The sequence below is a fragment of the Carlito syrichta genome, unplaced genomic scaffold (assembly GCF_000164805.1).
Source record: "Carlito syrichta isolate Samal-C Ts95f unplaced genomic scaffold, Tarsius_syrichta-2.0.1 Scaffold234899, whole genome shotgun sequence".
NCBI lineage: Eukaryota > Metazoa > Chordata > Mammalia > Primates > Tarsiidae > Carlito > Carlito syrichta.
In genome coordinates, this window is record NW_007178995.1 from 10,845 (window position 1) to 19,279 (window position 8,435).

Below are 8,435 nucleotides of genomic sequence, written 5' to 3' on the forward strand. Positions count from 1 at the left end.
CCCCCCCCCCCCCCCCAGCCGCAGGTCGATAGAGCGCATGCGCGTCCGCTGCAAGGCCCATCTCAGCCCCGCCCGCTTTCCCAGCACAAGCCCTTTCTTTGATGTCCACCGTGCACATGCGCAATCAGCAGCTGGCCCGTCTCCGTGCTGGCCCTTCTCAACACGCCCCTTTCTTGCGATATAGTGCGCATGCGCAGTGATCATGGTCTCAGTCCAGCACCCTGCCCCAACACACACCCTCCTCTCCAGGTCCGCAGTGCCATTCGGTCCCGCCCCCTCCCCAACAAGCCTCCCTCCCAAATTTTTGCAGTCTGGTGGTCCTGGTCCCTCCCCTACTCACACCCTCCCCCCTACTAAGTCCACCTTGTCTACCGGCCCCGCCCTTTTTCCTAACACACCCCCCTCCAAACTGGGGTAAAGCGCATCTTGGTTCCGCCCCTTCCCTATTACACCCCCTCCTCAAATCAATACTGAGTTAGTGATTCCATCTTGGGCCTGGCCAAACCGAGTCCAGTCCCCTCCCTTCCCAGCCGGATGAATCCGGAACGATCCGGTCCTTACGGCAGGTTTTCTCCAAATCCCAAAGGGTGGGACTAAACCCTAGCGGGCTCTCTTCCAAAACCGGGTCCCACTGCTCACCTCGTCCTTCTCCAATTCTCGAGTGCGTCCACTCTCTTCAAGCCCCTCCGAAACTCAGAGACTGCCCTTCCCCCTCTAGGCCGGAAGTGGTCCCGCCCCTTTCCGCCTCCCTAGGGGGCCTCCGTCCCGGACTGTTTGCCCCTCCCCCTCTCCCTGCTCCTCATTCCTCATGCCCCCCTCCGTATTCCTTGTGCCTCGCTCCCTACTCCCTATTCCCCCATCGCATTTCCTATTTACCTCACATAATTTCCTACTCCCATTCCTTACATCCTCCTCCGTGTTACCTACGCACACCCTACCCCCCAGTATTCCTTAGCCCCTCTATGCATCCCTAGCTCTCTTCTCTGGATCTCCACTCCCCCTCAGTATTCCCCTGCCCCCTTGTATTCCCCGTCGCCCACCCAATATGCCCGGTTCTCCGTTCTTCTCCCCTCCTCCGCTAGTCTCTACTCCTCAGTCCGTACAGCTTACTACTTTCTCACTCGCCCTCATTGCCCACACCCCACTCCGGGTCACCTCTACTCCACCTGCAGGGGTGCGTAAGAATTGCCCACCTGCCTGGCTGTGGGTTCGAGGGGGCTGGAACTACTATCTAGCCGCCAGAAACCCCAATCTCAACGCTCCTAACCTTGTCCTGAGCGAGTCCGCGATGCGTCTGGCCTCTCTCAGTCCCTCTCGAAGTCTCTGCCTCCTGGACTAGAGCTGCAGACAACCCAGCCCAGCCCCTTTCCGCAGCCCCCTGCCACCCCCCCTCTCCTTCCTCGGGGGTGGGGCAATGAGGCCCCGCTCAGGGCTGTCTGACGCCAAAGCCCATGTTTATGCCACTGTACCAGGCTCGGTCTGAAGCCCTTCCAACCCAAACCACCCCCTGAAAGCGATTCATTCATTGAATTTATTTATTTTTATATCTTCATTTTTTTCTTATTACAAAGGTAATATGTTGTTAGGAAAATTCAAATAATGCAGAAATATGTAACAGCAATATGTGTAACACCAAAGGCCACCCTTAAATCATTCCCCAGAAATAATCACTATTAACATTTTGATATACATTCCTCCGGATTTTTTTCTATTCATATACTAATTATTTGGATTTTCTCCCTGACAAATGGTACGCTATATCTACTGTCCCGTGACCTGTTTTTTTCTGTTATATATTAAACATCTTTCCATTAGTGCACATTTTTCATAGCAGCTGCATGATCTTATCTTGTATAGATGTTCCATAATTTATTTACCCAGTCAAGTTATACATGGACATTTAGATTTTTTTTTCTTACTGTTGCAAACAATGCTACAAGGAACATCCTGCTATCTATATTGGACATTTTTTACATTTGTGATATTTTTGCTAACTCAAATGCTATAAAAAGTCTTCCATTGTTATATAAAATTTGTCAACTTACTCCAGAAAGTACATCTACTAACATTCCCACCAACAATGTCTCTCATGTTTACATATTACAAATATTTTTGATATTATTTATGAGTTTTTGCCATACAAAATGGTTTAATTATTATGTAGTCAAATATATCAATTTTTTTTCTTTATCACAACTGGATTCTGTTTCTTGCTTAGAGATGCCTTCCCATACTCCTACAATAATCCCCCTTTAATGGCTTTATTACTTACATTTAAAAGTTTAATCATTCCAAAATTTGTTTTCAGTAAATATTCAGCTTGATTTTCCTCCAAAAACATAGTCTTTTACCACTACACCATGTGCACCCATCTTTTTCCTCACTAGTTTGAAATGGCATCTCTATCGTGTAATAATTTCACATAAGCAAATGAGTCTATTGAAAAGAACCAAATAAGATATAAAATAATGGAGAGTAGATAAAATCATCATTAATTACAGAGTGTATGAATTCAGACCTGAAGAAACTCAAGAGTATCAACTAAAAAGTTATTCGAAACTATAACAAAATTCAGCGCAGTGGCCAGTTGGAGAAATAACATGCAATATCTTTCCTACATTCCAATGTAATTCGATTCAAATCATCACAAGCCTTCTGCTTTATGAGGTCACCTTTTCCTTAACTATGTGAATAAAATAGCATGAATCCCTATGTTCAACTTAAGACACACACACACACACACACACACACACACACACACACAATTTCCTGTGTATTCAAGGCAGTCTTCTGTTCTCCTGTCTCCTCTCTTTCTTTGAATTATTGTTTCCTCCAAGTTGTGATATCAGCTCACTACTTTCTTGCCTCCTACATTTTCTCCCCTATCCACATTACATATAGCCCCTCCTTTACTTCCAATCCTGGTGCCCTAAATTCCCATCCTTTCTAAATCATGGCAAGCATTGAATGGCAAAATAAGGACTTTGATTGAGGGATTCTAGGCATGAAACACAACATAGGTTTGTGTTTTAGGAAGAACACACTAATTGCTATATGAAGTATGGATTAGATGTCTTCTTGGGATCAGGAAGAGTAGCTATGATTTTGTAGTTATCCATGTAAGGAAATGGTCTGATTTGGCCTGGAGAGATGGCAGGTAGTGAGAAGTTACTGAATTCAGGAGATAGTAAAGAAATAAAAAGTAATAGGATTTGATGAGTACTTGGACTGTGGAGAGAGGGGTGAGGAAGAGGGAAGTGTCAAAGGAAACTCTTGGAAATCTGATTTGAGAGATTGTGTGGATATTCACGGAATATTGAAGGAGTGAGTTTAAAGGGAACTGAACATTAATTTTGAGGCACCTGTGGGACATCCAAGTGGAAATGCTCCCCCGGCAGTTCAATATATGTGTCTGTGTAAAAAAGAGATCTGGGCTGAGGGTGTAGATCTAGGAGTCATCTGTAAAAAAACAGAATTATCTTTTTTTTTTTTTTTTTTTTTGAGAGCGGGCCTCTTGTAGTACACTCGGAATTTGTTCCTCTGGATCAAACAGTCAATTAGTTTTTATCTGGAAGTTTTGAGAAGGTTGCATCACGATTTGCAGAAGAAATGTCCCGAGTTGTGGCAAACAGGCGACTGGTTCTTCCACTATGACAACACACCTGCCCTCACCACACTGAGTGCCCAGCAGTTTTTAAACAAAACGGCATGACCCCCATTTTCCCTATTTATCTGATTTCACCCTGAGTGACTTTTTTGTTTGTTTGTTTGTTTCCCTGGATGAAAAAAGTACTCAAAGGGAAACGTTTTGCTAACGTGAAAGAGATGAAACAAAAAAATGGCAGAAGCACTAAAAGGCATCAAAATTGACAAGCCCAAAAACCATTTTGAGCAGTGGAAAATGCATCTCGATAAGTGTATTGCCTCAAATGGAGAATACTTTGAAGGTGCCTTAAGTTTACACATGTAAGAATAAATACACAATTTTTATAAATAAATTCCAGTTGGAGGGAGTCCTCACTCATATAAACGATTCTTTAGCTCATAAGAAAGCACAAGAGCACCCTGGAAGCATGTATAGTGGCCCAGAGAAGAGCTGTGGAGACCAGCAGCATAGTTGATATAGGTGGAGGGAAAAAGAGTTCATGAAAGAGGTTGACAGGAGTGACCAAAGAAGTGGCTAGAAAAACAGGAGAGAGGGGTGTCACAAAACCAAGGGAAGAGATTGCTTCCAAGCAGGGTCAAGATCAATAGTGATGAATGCTGCCAAGAAATCAAGAAAAGTAAGACCTGGAAACATCAAATTTTGACAATCAAGTGGTGGTCTCCGGGGACCCTGGAAGGAATAGTTTCTGCACAAACATAGATTGCTAATTGTTCACCCTGTTATTCATTCTCCACTTCTTCCTTAGTAATAGGACATCTGACTTTTAGTTAGATACATTCCCTCCCAGAATAAAGACCATGGAGACTACCGTCATACTCTAAGGATAGTGGAGAAATAAACTATAAAGAACCTGGATCCCTAACAAATTCATGGAGCCACTATGAACTGCCTACCTCTGGATTTCTTTTAGGTGAGACAAATACATGTATGTCTTATTTAAGCCATTTTTTATCAATATTTTTTATTTTGATATTGTGGGGTACAGTTTAGGGTTAGGTATACAAATATGCTTCGTTCAGGCACCCTTTAAGCCATTGTTATTTGCGTCTATTCTATGTAGCAGTTTCCTGATTGCAGGGAGTTGAGATACAAATGGCAGGTGAGGTATTCATGACAATGAGTATGGATTGCTTTTCCAAGAAACACCTGAGCCTACTTTCAAGGCTCTCCCAAAAGCTAGCCCTAACTAATTTTCCAGCCTTTTTCCTGCTGTTTTATTTTTTTTTTTTTTGAGCACTACGTACATTTTCCTGTATTCCACCCAAACAGAACACCTCACTATTACCAGATGTGCCCTGACTTTCTTGCCTAGGAGGCTTTGCTCATGTAATTTCTTCCCCATGGAACACCATCTATTACATCTATCCCTCTAATATGTCTACACTCTTTTACAACCTCCAACACTTTAAGCTTCACAATGTTTTAGGTCCCAGCTGTGGTCTTTGGAATTCTGAGGTTAAAAAGGAATACAGAGTCAGAACCTTAGGAGATATTATTGGAATCAAGAAAGCCAGACAAAATCTCAGTCCAAATTCATCAGAGATGTATTCCCCAAAATGTTCAAATCCAAACTTCCCCAGTCTCCTCCCAATTCCACCACCTTCATAATACAATACCATAAACACCCTTATCTTATGACCTGGGGACAAGAGGACAGAGGCAACCTTATCAGGAGAGAAAGGACAAATTAGTTTACAATCTTTATCCTTTGAACAGAGAGATTTCGCCTCATCTTCTCCTTGTGAAGTTTGGAATCATGATCTTCAACGTTCACCCATAAACTCTGAAGAACCTAGATCACCAAGTCTCAGACCCATTTCCAGTATCCATAGATCAGTAGACAGATACCTGAAATCATACAGATCCTACATATCAACTAAGAGGAGAGATGAAAAGCTGAGTTATCACCCGGCAGGTCTGTTCTGGAGATAAGAAAAGATAAGCTAAGGATTGCTTAGTGCAGAATGTCATGATGGAACTGTCTAACCGCAGAAACATCCAAGACTTCAGACCCCTGAAGCTCAAAAGGGAAGCCCAGAATATTCCACCACCTTTCCTATCCCGGCACATTTCCTTCCCCCAAACTATACAGAATCAATATCTCTGAATTTGAGAAAATTCAGAGGTAATGCCAGGAAAGACAGACAAAAGTTTCCTTCCAAAGCTATCCATCACTTCTTTAGTCATCTAAATCATGCAGCACACCATAGCAATCAGCTTTAAATTGAATACAGGCTTTCTTGTTCTTCAATTTCCACAGCTATTCCCACCATCGGGAAAGACCTAACAGCTGTCCCTTTTCCTGGGTCCCATGTCCCATCCTTTTTGGGTCCTTTCTGTTCCCTAACAGTCTGGCAACTCCCCTCCTTTCTTTTTCCAGGCTCGTATGTCCTCTCTCTTGGGCTGCTGGTGAAATCTCATTTTTGCCCTTTTATATGTAGGATAATTTAACTCACTTTGTGTCACTCTAAACCCTGAGAGCTATCTTTCCACTACATAATGACTATAAATTGTTAAACAAAAGGCAAATTTCCCATTGATGAGGAAACCTGCTACCCATTTTTGGACTAGCTCTCTTTCTCCCCTGCTTCCTGTACACTGAGTCCTTCCTCAGCACAAACCTGTGAGGCAAGATCCGGCCAAACAGAAAATGAACACCAACTATGTATTAGGCACCACTATGGAGGTGGCCCTTGCTCTTAAGGGGCTTACATTTCTTCTGTGAGCACTAGCCTCATTTCACAGAGGCCAACACTGTGGGTGAGAAAGGTAACATGCCCAAGGAAAAGTAATTAATGAGTGGAGCAGAGAGGACTTGAACCCAGGTAACTGGAATACCAAATACACTATACTTTCTCTGATGTTTGAAATCTCAGGATACCCTTTCCAACCCTCTTCATAAACATATGCTAGGCACATTACAGCGTTGTTTTCATCTATGGAAGCAAATCTAACTGGATAGCCACACACCCTATTTAGAGATTGCCATAGGATATATAATTACTTCATTGTTATGAGATTAACATACAGTTTTTAAACATTTGATTTTTATTAAATGCATTTATGTACATAGCAACAAGTCAAATCGTACAAAAAAAATACAATAAAAAACGAATAGTCCCCTGTCTCGACCCTCTCCATCTCCATTCCCATTCCCTCAAAGCCACTTTTTAAAAGTTTTTGGTTTTAGTTCTACCAGTGGTTCCCTTCACAATTGTAGATAATATGTATTTGTTTTTTGGTTTATAAAACTTAGACAACATCCTATTGACTCTCCAAGATGGCAATAAGAATTTTGTTGATATACACTGCCTCACTTTTCCCTCCACTCCCCTGCAATGGTTAACATTGATATTCCTGTTTTGTTCTTGGTTAATTTTTCAACTTCAAAAAATTATACTGAGACCCCTATTTCTTGTTCCATCCGTTTTTTGACTCATAATTTTGACTGCCCCTTTTTTAGGACAAGGATATTAGGGCCACTACCCTTTTTCTGCCCATTCAATGTTCCACAATGTCAGTTTCACCTTTCCTTTTACATTGTTCAGGTTATTAACATTTATTTTCTGTTCTACAGTCACAATCAGGTCTTCCCTGCTTTGTCTCCCCAGGTTGACTCTACAACCTGAAAACTAGTGAACAGCATTCACATTATCGTGGTTATGTAAATAATTTTCAAAATCTAGCCAAGTACTAAGGCAGGAATACACTTCTTACTCTACAAGACCAATGTCACAATCTTTGGGCCTCTCAAAGGAGAACATTTTTAGTTCAAATCAAGACCAAATGGAGTAACTCATACTTTATCAGTGACTTATAATCATGCTGTGTTTTATTTTACTTTATATTTGAACCATAGCTTTTTTGAATAATTAAACACACACAGAGATTTCTAAGAGCCTTTCTTTTCCCCTTGAATTATGTGCTTTTATTGTATTCACTCATTCAACAAATATTTCTTCCCCATGGAATATTTATTGGGTGTCTACTATGTGCCAGGCACTATTCTAGGAGCTGAGGATAGGGCAGTGAAGAAGAGAGATAACATATCCTTGCTCCATGGAGCTGTTTCTAGTGAAGGAGAGAGAAAAAATAATCAGATAAATTAGTAAACTATATAAGAAATTAAAATGTGTAGTAAGTGCTATAGAGAAAAATAAAGCAGGGCAACAGGAATGGGGGAATGCCAGTGAGGGTGGAAGGTAATTTCAGGTTTAGATAGGTTGGTCACGGAAATGTATTATATATTTCAAAATAGCTAGAAGAGAGGACTGGAAATGGTCCCAACACATAGAAATGATAAATGCTCGAGGTGATGGATACCCTGAATACCCTGACTTGATCATTACACATTCTATGGATGTAACAAAATATCACGTGTACCCCATAAAGATTTACAAATATTATGTATCAATAATTTTTTTTTTAAAAATAAATATGTAGGTTGGTCAGGGAAAGATTCACTGTAAAGATAGCACGTGAACAAGCACTTGCATGAGATGAGAGAGCTAACCAAGTAGATACCTGGAGGAAAAACATTCCTAACAGAAAGAAAGTCAGTGCAAAACCCTGGGGAACAGCCATGCTTGGCATTTTTTTTTTCCATGCCTGGCATTTCCAAAGAACACAAAGGCCAGTGTTGCTAAAGTGGTGGAGGAAGGTAGGGAGGGAAGAAATAAGAAACGGGGTCAGGCAATGAGGGCTTTGGAAGCCATAGTGGGATCCACAGGAGGGATCACATAGGACTTTGGAAGCCATAGTAGGATCT

The 8,435-nt window shown here is 41.7% G+C and overlaps 1 protein-coding gene across 2 annotated transcripts in view; it reads right to left on the reverse strand.

Moving 5' to 3' along the window:
- MAGED2 (MAGE family member D2) overlaps positions 1 to 1,465 on the reverse strand; it is an 8,348-nt gene extending 6,883 nt beyond the window's left edge. Inside the window, exon 1 of one of the 2 annotated variants that reach the window (XM_021709458.1) lies at positions 1,268 to 1,465. The gene's annotated coding sequence lies outside the window, so the exon portion shown is untranslated. Of the gene's footprint in view, positions 1 to 639; positions 736 to 1,267 lie in introns of those variants that run through there. The other variant, XM_008051803.1, reaches the window with a different exon arrangement.
- Positions 1,466 to 8,435: the final 6,970 nt, after the last annotated feature.